The 15,735-nt window shown below is 41.2% G+C and overlaps 1 protein-coding gene and 1 non-coding gene across 2 annotated transcripts in view; both read left to right on the top strand.

The window, feature by feature from the left end:
• The window catches only part of Jazf1 (JAZF zinc finger 1), a 314,694-nt gene that overhangs the window by 58,320 nt on the left and 240,639 nt on the right, over positions 1–15,735 (top strand). The gene's annotated exons all lie outside the window — the stretch shown is intronic.
• On the top strand, positions 1,569–1,689 carry LOC121828431 (small Cajal body-specific RNA 20). Its single transcript, XR_006070901.1, has one exon.

The following is a 15,735-nucleotide window of genomic DNA, read 5'->3' as shown; positions in this document are numbered from 1 at the left end:
GTGAGTGGCAGGTTAGGCAGAAGATGTTCGGTCCTAGAAGAAGAAGGGGAGGAGAGACATGAGCCTAGTAAAGTGCTCACATGGCTCAAACATACTTTCAGAAAGGAAGATAGAGATTTCAGATTTAAAATTGGAGCTTAGACTAGTTTTATTTCCCCCAAGTTTTAATAATTCATTGAATTAAGCCGAAATAGACAACCCCACTTGCTAGCTGCTGTTAGGTCAAACGGCTTTTATTTCTAAGGTTTTCATGAATGCAATGAATATTCTTTGGTCTTGAAACCTTTTTGTTCTGTGTGAATATTGGCACCAGTCCAGCCTGTAGGCCTCAAGCTAGCTTGAAGACAAATTTTGACAGCCTCTGCAGTCAAGGGGTTCAGCCATCCTAAAAGACCAAAACACGGAAGGGTGGTTACAGGTTGAAGAAAAAAATTTAATTGTAACATATGGAACTCCTGCCTAGACAGCACCTGCAGAGTGTTTAACCTGATACATGCAGGTGAATATATTTTGCTCAGTTGAACAGTTTTTTGCTCTGTGTTCTGCCAGATCACAGAGAAAGGTGTAAACATGAGACCTTAGATGCTGTGTACACAGCCATACCTCTGTTACATTTGACTTCCTTTTCAGCTTAGACACAATGTAGACTGGCCTTTCACATTTAGAAGACTGAGGAAACAGGTGACACCAGCAGTCATTTCAGTGCCTGTGATGGGTAGGATGAAAGCTGGATGACCCTTTCCCTCCTTGCATGTGGATCACAGGAAAGAGTAGCATTGATACAGACGTGGAACTCGTGTGAAAACCTTCATACATCATGCTCCACCTCACAGCTTTGTATATGACTTCCAGACACCACCAGTCAGTTCCAAGTTATATTTGTAGTTGGGTAATTGCTATTTTGCACTGTAGATATTGTTAATTGTATTTCTATTTTATCACTACCTGGGTACACCAGCTACCCCACCTCAGGGGGCCCACTGGCCAGAGGCAGCTAAGAGAAACCCTGAGTTTCATGTAGACAGGAAGTAAGAGAAACAGGGAGTCTGTTATCTGGAAATTTGTGGACTTAGGCTTTAATTTACTAGCATCATTGAGCTCTCAAGAAACTGCAGGAAGTGGAAATAATTGAGAATGTCAAAATCTTGTTTAAAATACCATCATGTGTGCTTGCTTTGCAGCATGCATTCTGTTCTAAAATTGGAACTCTGCAGGAAAGATTGGCAAGGACGATACACACTCACAGTGTTCTGTATTTTACTTATCTGAAATCTCAAAAAAAAAAAAAACTTTTTAAACTCTCCAGCTGAGAGGAACCATTTTCCAATTCAGCTTCCTGTTTTCTCTCTTCCTCTTTGTCACAATTCTAATACTGTACCAGTTGTCACATACAGACATATGTGAACTCTGTCATTGATAAGAATTTTGCCAGGCTTTATGTTGGATTTCTTCCCCTTTAAACAAATTGTGAAAAATAATATAGTGTCTCCCAAATTATAAGCTTCTGAAAGGCAATCTGTATTGTGTCTCTCCAAGTCAAGCTTCCTCTTGAAAGGTTCAGTGCTAAGGACCTTTTGTCCACTGGGCTGTGGGGATCTCTTTCCTCCTCAGCCAGGGCTTGAGGATCGTGGATCATCATCATAAGGACTGCCATGAGTGGACAACCCTTTTTTCCCACCTCAGACAATCAGATGGGAGGGGAGAAGGGAAGAAAGGAAGAAGGAAAAAAAGAAAGGTTCAGGGCAATCTCACATAATGGGGCCATCCCCAGGAACAGCTGAAGAGCATCAGTTGTCTAAACTCTAGCTAATTAGACCCAACCATTCACAAAAGTCCAAGGTGCTGTTTACACAAACATAATAGCATTCATAATAATCTTATTTTCAGTTGTGACCTTTGTGGGAACTGATGTAACTATCCCCAGATAATGAGAACATATTTTATATATGGTATTGTGCCTACTGAGTATTTGTCTGGCTAGGGTATACAAGAGATTGATTCTATTTCTCACACTGTTCAAATAAACTCAAACTTAATACATTCTTTTAATATGATGATTAATGATTATTCAAAAGAATTGTGACAAAGAAAAATAGGAGAGAGAAACCAGAATGAGAATTTAGAAAATGTCCAATATATCTCACTTATAAAAAGTAAAAATTGATTTTTTGTGTGTGACTGGATTGGTATTTAGGAACAAACTCAATGCTTCACATATTATACCTTTAGCCTCAACAGTGATATTTTTTAACAAAGATATTAAAGTATGAATATATATTTGTACCTGCTTAAAATGCAAAAGAACTATGTGAAAACACAGACAGTGTCATTTAGAGTCAAAGCCATTAAATAAATAAATAAATAAATAAATAAATAAATAAATAAATAAGTAAATAAATAAATAGGTAAATTTGATTAAATTCAAAAAAATTTTACATGGCAAGAAATACAGTAAAAAAAAATCAAAATACATACAAAAATCTGTCTGTGCAAAGCATGCCTCCAAATGAGCATGAGCACACTCCTCAGGGCAGCAGGAAAAGAGGCCAGTGGCAGGAGCAGATTGTTCACACAAGAACTGCAGTGCCATTTTTTAAATCTAAGAAAACATGTTCACCTTCACACAAAATAAGAGAAATGTGAATTGACGCTCTGCAGGGCTAGCATTTTTTTTATCTGAAAAATTCTAAGGAATAACAGTTGTTTCACTGGCCTGATAGGGCTTGAAGATCTGCACTGTGATTCTCATGAGAATATAGATGGCACCACCCTAGTGAAGGCAGAGTTGGCAGTCCCTGTCGGGATTATATGCAGTTACCTCTGACCCAGTCTGGCACTGGTGGTTTTTTCTGTTGATATATCTGAATGCTTATAAAATGGTCCGCATAGAAGGTTTTCCATTAGAGCATTGTTTGTACTAGAAAACGTTGGAAGTGATTCAAGTATCCATTAGTAGATGGCTACTTAAATAAACCATGATCCATCTATACAGTGGAACACTGTGTGGCAATTTAAAGAGAACATGGAAATGCTTTATGCACTGATTTGTGAAGATCTCCAAACAGGGTCATTAAATGGAACAAAGTAAGGTATGAAACAATGTATAGGATGCTCCCTTTGATGTAGAAAGGAGCCAAAGTTTGACCTTATTCATATCTGCTTTTATCTGCATGGAGAAACACTGGGGGATGCTGTCCATGCAGGCTACCACTTGAATGGAGAGCCAATAGAGCAGCTGCTTCTAATGTGTGGCTGAATGCAGGGGGAGAGGAGGGGAGAGGACAGCATTGTGCTTTTTTGTAATTTTGATATTTTTGAACTGTGTAAGTTATTTCCTAGTCAAAAACGTTTTTAAAGTCATACTTTTTAAAAATAATTTCAGACATGTTTATGATGCACTGTGATCATATCCATTCCCTATTCACTCTTTCTTATCCCTTCCCACTCCTACTGATCCAACTAGTCCCTCTCCTACTTTTATGTCATTTTTATTTGTGACCCACTGAGTTTAATTAGAGTTGCTTGTATAATCATGGATAGGGAGTTGTTTACTGGAGCATAGGCAACTTACCAGTGGCTACACCACTGAAGAAAATTACCCTCTTTCCTCCAGCAGCCATTAACTGCCAGTAGCTCCTTAGGAAGGGATGGGCATCCCAAGCCCCTCTCCCACTCCTGTTGATAGCCCAGTCTTGTGCAGATCTTGAGCAGGCAGCAACAGCTGCTGTGGGTCATGAGTGCAATGGCCATGCCATGTCCAAAAGACAGCATTTCATGGTACTCTTCCCCATCCTCTGGCTCTTACATTCTTCCCCACCTACATCCACACTGTTTGGCGGGCCTTAGAAGGATTAATATAGCTATACTGCTTAGGGCTAAACACAGAACTATCACTTATTCTTAGTATTATGACCAATTATGAATGTCTTCATTAACTGTTGTTGTTCACTGTAAAAAGATTCTCTGCCCAAGGCTGAGAGCAGCACTAATCTCTGAGTATAAACAGATATTTAGAATACATCTATTTAGTAAAACAAAACTAGTAGACCCTCCCTCAAGGGCCTGTGACCTCCCCAGGCTTTTGGCCAGGTTTACAGAACCAGGTATTGTACTCCATGGGCACGTATTCTCAAGTCTAAGCAGAGTAGTTGGTTATCCCCCAGTCATGTGACTATCGTACCTTAGTCATATCTTGCCTTGCAGGTTGGTATTGTAGCACACAGGATCCACAGCTAAGTAAAACCATGGATGACCTTTCTCTCTCCACAGCCTACTTAGGTACTATGAACATTAGCCAATTCTGGGGAAGCTCCAGGCATCTCCAGCTTGCTTTCTCTTTGTCCTTCAGCTATCATCTAGTGGGCAACCAGGAGCAATGTCAGTAGCCTTTATCATTTGGGATCCTCTGGGACCCCATGGACAATAGCAACTCAGAGGGAGGTAACCTGTGTCTGGCACTTGGATCTTTTGGAACTTTGGTTAAAAAAAACTATGGCTTTGGGCTACAGAAAGGGCTTAGCATTAAGGGGATGTACAGTTCTTAGAGAGAACCAAAGTTTGGTCCTCAGCAGCTCTAGGGACATCTGACACCTCTGGTCCCCATAGTCACATGCATGCATGTGCTCATAGCCACACAGAGACACATAATTAAACAATAAAATAAATCTTAAAACCAAAATATGTATTCTGGGATGCATTACCCGCCTGTTCAGGGCACCCCTTTTCAAACATTGTTTCCCCTACAACTGCATATTTTTGTTAGTAAGGCATGGCTTTCTCACACATTCTTAGCTTGGGTTAATGCTCTCCCCACACCTTTCCCCCATCTACCCCACCCTATCTCCATTTAAGCCTTTCATTACCAGGCAAACCCTTCCCAACACATTCATGTCACATGAAGTTACATGTTTTTAAACTGCATGTCAGTGGCACACTAACCTAGAATATATCTGTTTGGACCATGGGCTGCAGCTGCCTGCCTGGGGCATGTGTGTTTTTTTCCCGAGCTGTACTATGGAGGATGGTAACCACTAGGCACATTGGGATATTGACTATCCAAACTGCGGCTTGTCTAAACTGAGATGTACTTTGAGGGTGACTGTTTTAGAAAATTTAGTACAAATAGAGATCATAAACTACCTCAGTTGTAATTTTAAAGGTGTTGGTTACATGTTAAGTGATAATATTTTGGATTGGGGAACTTAAAACATATTATTGTATTAGTTTAATTTCTTCTTTCCTACTTTACATGTGGCTACTAGAACATTTAAAATTACATATGTGGCCTGGTTCTGTGGCTTTCACTTTATTTTGTTTGCATAGTGCTGATGTAGTCTCCTGCCCATTCTTAGTGTATCTTCTAGAATTACTGTAGAAACAAAAGTACAACCCAATAATAATCATGTCATTTCCTGGTTTTAAGCATTACTTTGACTCTCCTCTTTCTTAGAGACCATTGTAACAGTCCAAGACACCTCCCTTCCCCACCCCCACTGCCCTCAACAAAGGCTGCTGTTCTTTCCTCTCTGGACTCCCTGGGCTTCTAAATGGGAGTTTGCTGTTGTTTTAACACCATGGGCTTTCTGTTTGCAATGTCTCTTCACCTCTGCTCCAATGCCTAGAAAGCTCCTACTTACCCTGCAAGCCCAGTTCTTGTGGCTCCATTGGTGAAGCATTCCTGTTCCCCTTTTCCCTCTTCTCCTCAGGGCACTGGGCATTGAATTCAGCGCCTCCGTTATGCTGGGCAAGCACTCCATCACTGAGCTACGCCATAGCCCCGCCCCATGTTCTAGTGTCTCCTTTGTCCATGTTTGTACTCGGTCATTTGATACCAGATACCTTATGAGGTCCCATAGCAGACCCGAGTTCCTCAGAGGCAGAATATGTGCTGTACTCTGTGCTTCCAGAGCCTGATACTTCAGTAGAATCTCTAAAAGATCATTAGGAAAATTGGAATTTGTCATGCTTTGCCCTGTTTGCCTAGGGTAGTTCTATGTGGTCTGTTTACTGAGAAAAGAAAGCTTGAACTCAGATCTTCCTTGGTTAAGGAAAATTTTCTTTGGAACATTCTGGCTTTACACAGACAGATTTCCCCACCGCCACCACCAACAACAACAGCAGGCACACTGGAGACTACAGGGGCCTGGGGGATGCAGTGGGCTCAGGTTTCCAGGCTGGGGTTAGACTGCAAAGGGAGAGGTATGTGTGTTCAATCCAGACAGCAGATTCTCCAAGCTTCCAGAAGGTAAGTGTGTCAGGTGGTGGCTAGGAGGTGGAGGGTAGCCAGATCTAGGAGGGCCACACACTGGAGTCATGAAGTTCCCCATGGGCTCTCCACTGCCTCTCACTTCTGTGACCCTCTCTGTGGAGAGATATTTCTGATACTAATCTTCCCATCACCCTTCTCTTCTGCTCCTGTGGATTTAAAGTTTTGCTCAAAAGAGAAATGAGGAATAGGAAACAGAATACCCAAGACCCATGGAGCAAAGATTTTTAGAAAGAAAAACTGGAATTTTGGAAGAATCTCCAACCTTAGCTGGGTAAACTGGAAAGGCCTGTCTTTGCACCCAGATTTTCAGAGGGCTGTTGTATTGAAGCAGGTTTACTTCTGATAGGCTACCCTAGTTATTTCCAGCAGTGAAGCTGCTTGTGTAGCTCTTGTGCTGAAAAGATATTATCAGCTGACAACTCTTTCTCTAGCATTCCTGTGAGTGCTAGCAGTGTTGTGGAAAAGGCTAGAAAAAAAAAAAAAACCTGGCTGCCGCTGACCTAGTGCCTAGAGTTTAGTCAAGTTGCCTCACTTCTGTAAGCCTCATGATTCAGTAAAATGGGTTGGGGAGACACTCTGCCTTCTAAGTACTACAAGACCGAAGTATGGATGCAAGAACCCAGCATTGCCTGGTTCACAGCGCATTGGAAAACAGGATTTGTGGGAATATAGATTTTCCTTTGCAGTGGCCTTGTATGGAAGTATCATAAGAGTACACATAAGGCCAGCAAAGAGTGTGTTGGGCTGCTGTGGTTGCTCTCTAGTGGCTTTGGGTGACAGTTCTTCAGAGACTCCTGCCCATTGTGGGGGAGAGGAAAGCAGGGGGAGGAGTCAGCACATAGAGAGGTGGCTGGACTGTTAGTCCACAGGGATTCCTTCTGCCCCTTTGATCCTGTTTGTAAAGTGAAGATGCATCTTGGCCATCTCGGAGAGGCTGTGTTGTTTCCATGCAGTGGCAGAAGCATTTGGCGGTCCTATGTCATTGTTTGTAAGACATTAATTCACTGAAGTAGACTCCCAGTTCTTAGAAACCACTATCTTGAATAGCTCCAGAGGGAGAGGAGACCACTTTCCCCCTTCAGGAGTATATCCATATGCCAAAGTCAAGAGTCTCCTGGGCTCAGTTCTTGACATGGTACTCTCACGGCTGCCCAGGATCAAGCTGGCTAAGCTCATGAGAATGATGTTGAGTTTTCTGTTTGATACAGACTCTCCTGAACACAGTGTATAAACACTTCTGTCTCTGGCTCCTCACCCCTACTCAGGTCTTATCTATCACCATCCTAAGGTGGATGGGTGGACTCACACTCTGAGCCTGCTCATCAGATCATTCAAATTAGCAGCAGTCCATATTTGGGACTTATTATTAAAAGGCATTGTCATACTGGGCATTGGTGGCACAAGCCTTTAATCCCAGCACTCAGGAGGCAGAGACAAGTGGATCTCTGTGAGTTCAAGGCCAGCCTGATCTACAGAACAAGTTCCAGGACAGGCTCCAAAGCTATAGAGAAGCCCTGTCTTGAAAAAAGAAAAGAAAAGAAAAAAGAAGGCATTGTCACTGTTGCTATAATTAATGTTGTCTTAAGTTCACTGTGGCATTTCTTGCTTCTTTTGTCACATGATTGTAAAAGTCAAAGAATTGCTTTAAGCTATTGACTTTTGAAGACAGCTTTCCTATCTTCAGTTCTGTCTCAGAATAACTTTGTGAACTTCAAGTGTGCCCTCATTAAGTGGCACTTTGCCTGATTTCTAATAGCACATATTTAAAAGAGAAGAAACTTGAACAGTTCATCAGCAAAGTGCATGTTTGAAAATTGACATCTGATTTGAATAAAGAGGAATTTTGTCCAAAGTCTGATTCAGCAAACAAAGCTAACAAAACTGCCCTCCTTTGTGTCAGTGGCTTCCCATCCTTTTCTGGTCCTTCCTTTCACATGTCAAGTGGGATGACACTAAGGTTTCTTTCACAAGTTTCTCTTCTAGTCACAGTTGTTTTAAGTAAATATAAGGCAGCCAGTTATACCACCAGCAGGAAGCAGGTACAGTGTTCCCATGATCATAAAATCAAATTTGGGGTATCTCCAGTGTCTGTCTTCTACCAGACAAGTCCTTGAAGCAAGAGTAGAGGAAAAGAAGAGCTATAGAATAGGAGCAACTGAAATGAGCTGTCATGTAGCACCACATTGCTTGAAGCTCAGGATTAAGTAAGCACACTGGCAGTAGCATTTAATCAGGAGTCACAGGTACTTAGAGAAATAAGTTCCACCATGACCCTGAGCCATCCCTTCAATAATATACCTATGAGAACATGCTCAGTATGGTGCACACACACACCTAGGAAGTCTCTCCAAGGGAAACACATTATTGTCATCATCATCATCATCATCATCATCATCATCATCGCTACTAGATTTGCTTACCTGTAGATATGTAGCTGAGGCTGGTGCCCTCTAATGTCTGCAGAGTACTTTCAGGTTATCCTTTAGTTTGCCTTTCAGAAAAAAATACTTTAAGACGGATGGGGTAAGACTCAGAAAGAGGAGTACTGGATGTCTTCTTTTACGTGTATAACCTAGACTCAAAATTTGAGACAGTGTAATACTTACATTAGGAAAGCAGAAGGCAGGACAAATGAACTAAGAAAAGGAAGAAGCTAGAGGCAGAAGTGGGGGTGGGGCAGAGTCAAGAAGGGAAGGAATGAAAACAAAACATAAAGAAGACATGTACGTATGAAGATGCCATGATGAAACCCATTGCTTTGTATGATAGCCTTACAAATTAATAAAAGTAAATAAATAACTTCTTTGCTTTTAAAAAATTGCCCTAGAGTAGTTTTGTTGTAGTTTTTGTTTTTCAACTTAATTTACTATTAAGAACCTCCTCAAAGAAGCCCTGCGCCATCTCCAAAGACTTGATTGCCTGTGGTAGAAAGAGTGAGGTTCTATAGAGATCTGGTATGCAATTCATCATCACCCGAAAGGGAAATCCTGGATTGCCCATTCTACCTCAGAAACAACAGTAGAAACTTCACAAATGAAGGAGAGATTCAACGATAAACAAATAGATAACAAGAGAAATGTCGCCAGTCAAACATGTGAGCTGTGGGCTGGAGTGCAGCTCAGGGCAGAGTGCCCTGTAGCCTGCAGAAGTTCAGAGTTCTATCTCCTGTATGCACACACCACCTGTAAACATGGAAGCAAATAGCAAGTAGGTACTGCTGACTTCTGTTTAGTCTTTCTGTCTGTTTTATGACTGGTGAGGGTGGAGACCATTTACAGAACATGTTTATTCAATTTTGTCAGTTTAGCTACTTCACTAAACAGAAAACAGCAAATGAGCCATGTAGACAGAGTCAACAGGAGAAGGGCCAAGATTGACTATCTGTTCCTTGCTTTCTTTAGCCTGCTGTAGTTTTTTTGTCCACTCTTACGGACCTCTTGGGAAACTAGACAGAACATCAGGATAGTGCGTTAATGTTGTGGGCCAAACTTCAAACATTCCTTGCCTGCACTTTTCTTTTCATTAATCACCTATTGTGTTTTCTCCTGCTCTCTTGGGGAGAGTAAAGACAAAACAGAAAACTTTCAGATGGAGTTGAAAGGCTCTGGGTGAAGCTCTTGGTCATTGAGAGCATTATTTCAGAAACTAGGGTAGCATGGGACTTTGGCCATTGTGGATCTGTGACCATATCTCCATCTTTCCCAGCATCAGGCAGAGAGCACCATTTCTTCCTTCCTCGGTACTCAAGTCTATCCATTAAATCTAAGAATCCTGCAGTCTTTGTTTATTATTATATTTTAAATTTTCTAATTATATTTTTAATTGATTTTTTTTCCTCTTGACCATGCTTCTTTTTAGATTCTGTCTACTAAGAAGCCAAGATATGGAAGTTTTCCTTTTTCACCAGTCTGTCTGTCTGTCTTTTATGCAAGTGTTCCACTGAAATACCTAGGAGGCTGTGTAATTTAGCCTCACCACTTTGTGAGAGCCTTTGCTGAGAACATCTCATGAGATACATTCGTTTCTTGAGACAGGATTTTACACCAGCCTGAGCTGCCTTGAATCATCATAGAACGTAAGCCAGCCTCAAACTCATGCAGTCTTCCTTACCTCAGCCTCCCTACTCCCACCAAGACTGTATGCATGAGCCACTGTAGTACGCTACATAGCTCTTCTTACTCAGCCCATGCAAGAGCCCAGCCTCACATCCTGTGTCTGTGGGAGTGGTGATTTTGTCTTCACTTTTCCGGTCCATTTGGCATTTCACAGATGAGTGGGGAAGAGAGTACTCCATCCTACCTTTCTCTCGTGGCTAATTCCTAAATAGGGTTTGACAGAGTAGGGGGTGGAATCCCGATTCCCTGGCCTGTTGACACAGGTGAGTCACCACCATTCAGCTGCTCTGTGGTTATATTATTTAAGAAAAGTCACTTCATTTATGCAAGGCTTGGTTTCCTTCAGTGCAAGATGTGTGACAAAGTGCTGTTTTGTGATGTTGAGGAACAGTCAGGTGATCTCATTGGACTGTTGCGCAGTGACCTGTGCTATCATTCATTACTGAAGAGGCATCTTCACAGGGAGTGGTAGTTGTACCACTGAGATTTGGGGGGCCCGAGCTGACAAATAGGGAAAGGGTGGGCCACTGTTGAACTTTCCTTGCTCTTTCTTTTCCCCTAGCCGTATTGAAATGGAACATGCAGTGACATACACCATGATGTTCTGACTCACTGGCTAACTAGCATGTTAAGCACCTCACATCCTTAACATTTTTACATTTTCTGGGGAGAACATCTGAGGTCAGCTCCTTCCTCACAACTCACTGTGGGACAGTGCCGGCCGGTGCCTGTAGTCTGCTTGTTGTGCACAGATTCCCATAGTTGCTCATCTTATGACTGGAGTCTTGACCAGCAGCTTCTGCTCCCATGTTCACAGCCCTGAAAACCACTGTTGTAATGCCCCCTTTGTTTCGTAGTCTTCCTTCTTAGACACTCTATGAAGCTGTATGTTCTTGTTTTCATCGGTTTATTTTATTTTGCGTGGTACCTCCTGTCACCCATGCTATACAAATGGCAGGATTTTATTCCTTTTTAAAAATTATTTTAACTTGATATGCAAAACATTAAAATTGCACATGTTTATGAAGCTCTGTGATGCTTTGATAGTAAGATGCTCAAATCAAGGTGCCCATATCTATCTCTTTAAGTATTTATTACTTCTTTGTGGTGAAACCATAGAAATTTCCAGCTTTTGAAAATAATAGTGCATTATGGTTATCTCCAATTGCTCTGCTTTGCAGAAGCCCAGCATAACTTATTTCCCCATCTAATTGTTACTTAGTGCTCATTAGCTAATCTTTAACTTCCCCTCCCACCTCTCCACTACCCCAGATGCTCTCTCTGACCTTTGGTAACCACCATCCTACTCCCCACTTCTGTAAGATCAGTCTTTTTAGATCCAAACTTAAATGAGATTGTATAATACCTGCTTTTCTATGCCTGGCTTATTCCACTTAATATATGGATCTCCCATTTCATTAGTGTCTTTAGAAACCTCATTATGTTACCTTTTTAAAATTTTTATAAGTTTTTTATTTAAAATTTGTTTCTTTCCTTTTACATACCAAGCCCTGTTCCCTCTCCCTCCCTTCTCTCACTCCCCCCACCTCCACCATCCCACCTCCATCCCCTCCTCATAGAGGATAAGGCCTCCCTTGGGTAGTTAACACAGGCTGGCATACCAAGTTGGGGCCAGACCTAGACCCTTCCCAGTATCAAGGCTGAGTAGGGCATAGGGAATGGGGTCTAAAAAGTGAGTTTGTGTACCTGGGATAAGTCCTGGTCCCATTGCTATGAACTTCCCCATAGCACTGCTTTCATAGTATCCCATAAGTTTAGGTATGCTGTGCATTCATTTTGTTGAATTCTAGGAAGTCTTTAATTTCTTTCTTTATTTCTTCCTTGACCCAGTGATGATTCAGTTGAGCATTGTTCAGTTTCCATGAGTTTGTAGGCTTTCTGCATTTTGTGTTGTTGTTGAATTCTAACTTTAAGCCATGATGGTCCAATAAGAACACAGGGGGTTATTCCAATTTTTTTTGTATTCGTTGTGGATTTTTTTTTTTTTTGTTACCAAGTATGTGGCCAATTTTGGAGAAGGTTTTATGGGGTGCTGAGAAGAATGTATATTCTTTTGTATTTGGGTGAAATGTTCTATAGATGTCTGTTAGGTCCATTTGAGTCATAACATCTGTTAGTTCCCTTATTTCTCTGTCAAGTGTCTGACTGGCAGACCTGTCCAGTGGTGAGAGAGGGGTGTTGAATTCTCCCACTATTAGTGTGTGGGGTTTGATGTGGGATTTGAGCTCTAGTAATGTTTCTTTTACAAATGTAGGTGCCCTTATATTTGGGGCATAAATGTTCAGAATTGAGACTTCACCTTGATGGATTTTTTTTCTGTGAGGAATATGAAATGCCCTTCTTCATCTCTTTTGATTGATTTTAGTTTGAAGTCTATTTTGTTAAATATTAGGATAGCTACACCAGCTTGTTTCTTAGGTCCATTTGATTGGAAAGTCTTTTCCCAATCTTTTACTCTGAGGTAATGTCTGTCTTTGATGTTGAGGTGTGTTTCTTGTATGCAGCAGAAGGATGGATCCTGTTTTTGTATCCTTTCTGTTAACTTGTGTCTTGTTATAGGCAAATTGAGTCCATTGATATTAAGGGATATTAATGATCAGTGATTGTTAATTCCTGTTATTTTTTGGTGGTAGTGTATGTATGTGTGTTTCTCCTCTTTGGGATTTGCTGGTGAGAGGTTATCTATTGCCTGTGTTTTGGTGGTTGGAATTTTCCTTCTGGTACTCTCTGGATTTGTGGATATGTAATATTTAAGTCTGGTTTTGTCATAGAATATCTTGTTTTCTTTATCTACAGTGATTGAAAGTTTTTCTGGGTATAGTAGTCTGGGATGGCATCTGTGGTCTCTTAGTATCTGCAGAACATCTATCTAGGACCTTCTGGCTTTCAGAGTTTCCATTGAGAAGTCGGGTGTAATTCTGATAGGTTTGCCTTTATATGTTACTTGACCTTTTTCCTTTGCTGCTCTTAATATTCTTTCTTTATTCTGTATGTTTAGTGTTTTGTCATTATGTCACCTTTTTATGCTGGGTAGTATTCCATTATATAGGTTTTCTTCTAAGAAATGTCTATTTAGATCTGTTGCTCATGATTAAAATTATGTGTATGAATGTTTTGCCTTATGTACCATGTCTGGTATCTTCAGATGTCAGAAGATGGTGCCAGATCCTCTGGAACTGGAGTTTTAAGATGCCATGTTGGAGCTGGGAATTGAATCCTGGCCCTCTTACAAGAACAACCAATACTCTTAAGCACTGAGGCATTTCTCCAGCACTGTATTGCCTGGTTTCAATCTGATAATTTGGGTGTTTGGGAGTATCAAATTGTTTTAGCTCTTATATTCAAATGACAGAATGATTTCTTCCTTTATAATTTGAGAGACCATCATTTCTTTCTCCTGCCTGAATTCTGTGCTCAGGATTCCAAGTATTATATTGAATTAAAGTGATGAAAAATGAGTACCCATGTCTTCTTTCAGGCCTTAGAAAGCTTTTGGTACCCTCCACTACAGCTTTAACCATGGACTTTCTATATACATCTTTCACTATGTGGAGGCATTTCCCTCATTTTATGGATGTAGCAATGGAGTGTGTAGACCATCATTTCTTCATCCATTCACCCCTTGTCAGTAATGTTGAACTGAGCATGAATACCTCCTCAAGACACTGACTTGGTTTTCTTTGGGTATATACCCAGAAGTTATCTATATCCAAATGAGATCACATGATAGATAGTTCTGCATTTAATCTTTAGGACCCTCCATACTGCTTTTCATAATGACGGTAATAATTGATTTTGCACAAACTGTGCAAGAGAGAGGCCGTTTTTCATCACAGTGCCTGGGAGATGATCACATCAGTGAGATGCTGAGTAAGTAAATCTTAGAGGAACTGAGAAACTGGCAGAGAAATGTAAATACTATGCGGGCTGGTTTGATTACAGAGGAAGATGAGCTTAGAAACCAAGAAGTGTGGGTTCTCATGCCAAGATGTGATAGAAGAAGCATCCCGAGGAGGCTCCTGCTTAGTGCTCTGGAGACTAAATAAATTTGTCATTGCTGAAAAGGTAAACATAAAGAGAGGTCAGAGAGTTAATCCAGTCAGTAAATTAACCAGGCCTGAGCATGAGTGTGTCAGCTAGGAAAAGTGATGCTGAGCCTGGTCTCTGGCAGAGTAAGAACTGAACATGTCTGTTGATTAAATAAATGGACACAGTAAAGATGGTTATATAACCAGCTGAAGAGTCAAGGCTGTCTCCTGAGTTAATTATCACTCTGACTTCAGCAAAAGTCTGTCTTCTGAAGAGGCGTTACTGCCTTCTACCCACTGTTCCATTTACTGGACCTTCACGCCCGGGAGGTCATATTTCAACCATACAGAGCACATGCTTTCCCAGCTCTGGGAAGTGAGATGTGCCTGGGTGAACTGCTGTAGATATGCCTTTACCCTTGTATTCTTTTGATTTAATAAATCGCCTCTATGAAAATGGTTAGTTCTGTCTTGGGTTATGGAAAGCAGAGTATTCATTCTTTGCTGGCACACTAAATTAGGTATGAATGTCCAGTAATAGAAATTGTGGCCGGGCGGTGGTGGCGCACGCCTTTAATCCCAGCACTCAGGAGGCAGAGCCAGGCGGATCTCTTGTGAGTTCGAGGCCAGCCTGGACTACCAAGTGAGTCCCAGGAAAGGCGCAAAGCTACACAGAGAAACCCTGTCTCGAAACACCCCCCCCCAAAAAAAAATAGAAATTGTGACTGTTTATTCTTCCCATGGAACCACTATAGACTGACATTTTATTTTGGTAAGATCATGTCCTATGAGGTCATCACATCCTTTATTTCTGCACCTCAGACTTGCAACATTTTACTTAACCTAGTGGTCTCTGGCTTAGGTTGCTGCTTGGGTGACTTTTGACTTGAGAAGCCAGCCAAGACACTGGGTCCTCATTCATGACTTCCATGATGTACTTTGTGGGACATATCTCTGGGCTTCATGCATTCAGAATGAGAAACCCAGAGGTTACAGATTACAGGAACATCCTTGACCTTCCCAGCACTTGACTATAGGTCAGATGACCCTGTGGCCAGTACTATACTTTATGTTCTCTACAGGTGATTTGGCTGGGCTTCTGCATGGCTTAACATTTGCAGAGTATGCACATGCTTTTAAAAATATACAAAAGTACTTCAGGAAACTGACTGTAAAACTGTATGGGATGAAAAGTGAGAGTCTGTGGGTTAGTTAGTGTTTAGGAGCAAATTAAAAAGTACACCTGTAAGACAAGATTAGGTGACAGATTTATTCCATGTTTGTAGCTTCTGCTGTTTGGAAC

This window comes from Peromyscus maniculatus, chromosome 3 (genome assembly GCF_049852395.1).
Source record: "Peromyscus maniculatus bairdii isolate BWxNUB_F1_BW_parent chromosome 3, HU_Pman_BW_mat_3.1, whole genome shotgun sequence".
Taxonomy (NCBI): Eukaryota; Metazoa; Chordata; class Mammalia; order Rodentia; family Cricetidae; genus Peromyscus; species Peromyscus maniculatus.
The sequence above is the reverse complement of the archived record's forward strand: the minus strand, read 5'-3'. Positions and strand labels throughout refer to the sequence as shown.